This window comes from Aulostomus chinensis, chromosome 4 (assembly GCF_037954235.1).
Source record: "Aulostomus chinensis isolate RoL2024-O1b breed Wild chromosome 4, RoL_Achi_v1.0, whole genome shotgun sequence".
NCBI lineage: Eukaryota > Metazoa > Chordata > Actinopteri > Syngnathiformes > Aulostomidae > Aulostomus > Aulostomus chinensis.
In genome coordinates, this window is record NC_141323.1 from 13,650,921 (window position 1) to 13,654,718 (window position 3,798).

At 41.2% G+C, this 3,798-nt stretch overlaps 1 non-coding gene across 1 annotated transcript; it reads left to right on the plus strand.

Annotated features, from left to right (window-relative positions):
* Positions 1–2,573: 2,573 nt before the first annotated feature.
* trnal-uaa (transfer RNA leucine (anticodon UAA)) lies at positions 2,574–2,656 on the plus strand. The gene has a single exon. It is a non-coding gene; the product is annotated as a tRNA-Leu (tRNA).
* The last annotated feature ends 1,142 nt before the right edge of the window (positions 2,657–3,798 follow it).

A 3,798-nucleotide genomic window follows, 5' to 3' on the forward strand; every position in this document is an offset into this window, starting at 1 on the left:
AACACCGAGCCAAGGCACCAGTATCGTGCAGGGGAATGCGAGGAATTCGCTCACACATTTGCTCACTGCTTTGCACGTTCTCACCCCTATAGGATGAAAACCAAGCCGACGGCCTGGAGGATGCGACCACCTTGCTCCACAGTGAGTGAGCTCGAGGTTGGCCGAGAGGCGGCAATGAGCGGAGGATCAAGGCAATTTAGCTGACGGGTAGAGGAGAGCGTCAGGAATGGCACGCTGCTGAGAGAGTGAGTCATCCTGGACAGGGATCCTGTCATTCTGCCAGCACAACCAAGATCAGATCATCTATTTTTGTCAAGGCCCCTACTGGATGAAATCTATACCCACAAGGAGTTAATCAAAGGTTCTGGCATGCTGCCTGTCTTGGAGAGCAACTAATAACAAATGATATTCAAGAATGATCCACAGGAATCATTGGCAAGTTGTGGTTTACCCATATTGGGTTTCATCAAAAACTACACTGGTGTAAGCCTTTAAAAAGTGACGTGCAACTCACATAATCATGAGCCATCTGTATTTATTTACTCGGAACATCGTTTAAACAATAAAATGTCCTGTTTAGTCATTTTAAAAAGGAGAAATTATGATCAGTACCTTATGTTTGTTAGCAGGATAAAGAAACTGATGGATGGATGTTGAAATTTTGTGAAAAAGAAAGGGGAATATTAACTTTTACTTTCAGAGCCAATCTGGATCGGATCATAGATTCTGGATCCCAAAGCCTTTTCTAGGCCACTGGCAGAAAATCCTTCTTGAAGTGTCATGAGTGATTTTTTTTTTAATTTTTTAAATTTTTTTTACCAAATTCCTTGAGTCCACATGAAATAGTTGAAAACATCCTGTCAATAATCTTGATCGTATTCTGATCTTTCAAAATAATGCTCGATATTCCTCAAAAACATCCGAGCGTATTTTGATTGGATGTAGGGAGGCCCTTTGTCTTTATTGAAGAGGTGAGGATCGTGTGAGGGATCGGTGATCTGGTCCACGTAAACGATCACGTTTTTAAACAACTTCGCTGTGTCTCTGCTGTTGACTGCCAGTACTTAGCACAACACTGGTAGAGAACTTCATCAATATTAATAAAAGAACCTTTTCTTCTGTGAAAGACGCACGCGCTTGTCAATAAAAGGTCATCGGGGAACTCAGTAAGTTTGAATCAAACTTTGAAAACGTGTTGTCGAGAAGGAAAGCTCGCTCATTTTGATCAGATCTTTAGTATATCGATTGAAACGTTTTCGTAAAATTGGGAAACATCTGATTTAAAAAAAAGAAGAAGTCTGGATTGTCAAAGTGATATCTTTTATGGATCGTTCTAACCACAAAATAACGAAAACGATTACAAATATTGAAACAATTGCACAAAACACACACAACGCAATTTCTCTGTATTCAAAGGGAAACAAACAAGAACACACACACACACACACACATCTCACAGTCTTAATTTGTAAGTAACGCTGAAGAGATGTCAAAAAGTGCAACGGTTCCTGACGAGATGTCATCAAGAATAAACAGGGACTGGCATTAAAAAGCACCTCAAGTTGCACTTGACTGGTTGTGCTTGGTTTCTGGGAAGAGAACTTAAACAGCCTCCTGAAAGGTCAGGACAGCGTTGCCATATTAATGTAGCATAGGAACAGCTTTTCATGGAAAAGTAGGTCAGATTTAGGCTGGAAGTTTCTTTCTTTTTCTTTTTTCTTTTTTTCAATTTAAAAGAAACCCTCCGTCTCAAACACAAGCCAGGTCCCATCCTTCCTGCTCTCACAAATAGATATCCCCCTCTGGTGTCAAACAGATGTTAGGACATCCACTGCTCCTCCAGGGGGTTTTAACTCACTGCATTGCAGCAGCGGGCATGTGGTGATCGATGTCCCTCTACTGTGGGGAACTATGTTTGTAGTAAAAGAATTCTCAGCTTGATGAGGTGTAAGCCCAAAGACCTTCACAAAGCACAATAGCATTGCAAAATAGTGTACTGAGCAGGTGCTCAGGAGAGAGACAGTCAGGCCCTGCATTGCAGATATCGAGTCTCAACGGAGGCTCGAAATCCCAAGATGAGGTGTTTGAGCCTCTTTTTTTTTTAAAAAGAATGTTACAGTGAAAAGTTTTAACTCTCATTAACTGAAAAAATATTGCATGTTGGCGGAGCACATGGCCACTTATTGTTTATTAAAGGTGCCTGTGCACTTTGCCTTGCACAAGGGAGCCATGTTGAAAATGCACAACAAGAGAATGTGATACGTCCAGTCCATCAACGGGCAGTAAGTGTGGCGTATCCCAGGTATGACGAGACAGAAGTCGCTGGGGTCTCATGTGTTTGCGTCCATTTGTCTGTGACCTCCCCGTTGAAAGGTCAGTCTTTAATGAGACGGCTCCCCGAGCGCCCTTCAAGTGCCACGCTAGAGTGCAGGAAACAATGCTGCAGTACAGATGCTATTTTGAATGAGGTCACAGTGTCAAAGTGGCAGCGTCAAATTGTTGACAGACCTTTGATGTCATTTTACCTACCGACATTTCAAGTTATGTTTTGATTTTTCTCATTAGCTTTTGTCACCAGGATGGCCGAGTGGTTAAGGCGTTGGACTTAAGATCCAATGGACAATAGTCCTCGTGGGTTCAAACCCCACTCCTGGTAAATGACATTCACTTGTTCCATTGTGATGACAGTAAGGTTAAACCTGATGTATTTGTTTTGCAGATTCCATGTCTTGATCTTTGGCGAGAACGCTTGCAGGAAAAACTACATTTCTATTCTTAAAACGGTCAACAATTTGTAGCCTCTTTGGTTTGTAAAGGAGCCAAATATGAGAAAAAGAGAACAGAATATACAACATAAATGTGTGTCAGATCTTATTTTTTTCATCTTTCGTTGGAGGAAACACCCCCCAAGAATCCTTTAAACAGTCTTGCTCAAGCCGTAACCTGTCATGAGGAGTCACAAGCCGACTTTACAGGCAAAATAAGTCGGGGAACATTTTTGCAATTCATTCTTAATAATCTTACATAGATCAATGAGAAAAACGTGGAATTTATCATGTCAGGAAACCATTTCTTAATGAGTTTGAGGTTTCAAGCCCTCTACCTGAATACAGCATGATGCTCATTCAGTAAATTATGGTCCAATTTGAAGTAAAAAATAAGGCAGGGTGTGGCTACCTTGTGATTGACAGATCGCTACAGCAGGCTATCCCTTCACCTCCAGCTCCACAGCCTTGCAAGGACATGTTACTTCCCTTGGAAAAGTCATGATGGCAACTGCCAAAATGCCAAATTTTGCCCTTTTTTCCCCCCGGCGTGTAGAAGAACCTACAGAGGCCTCCAGGTTCTACGGCAGTCAGTAGCATTCCTTAATAATGATCTAACTTGTAATAGAACAGTGTGACGCAGCAATGTCTTGACACATTTTTAAGCCAACATTTTAGACTCGTTGGAGAGATATTGGACAGCCTACAAGATGTCATTTGTAGTGTTTGTTTTGTCCCTTCTGAGTCTCCGTAGCAATTTAGCAAACCCTGTAGATAAGAAGGGCTACATTTTAAGCTAACACGCCTGTGTTTTTTCTTACTAATGAAAACATAAACAATCACAATTAGTTACGCTAAAGCGTTAAGTATGCAAGAGAATATCGAAATCAGTAAAATCAATTTTTATATTACTGTGGGTTGTGCTTTGTCTTCCGTAGCGCCATTTCCTAAAATTGTGCAGTCAAAAGCCTACACTTTCTAAAATATCTTTGTAATTGTTCCACTCAGCGCTATCATCTTCCTAGCAATTAGC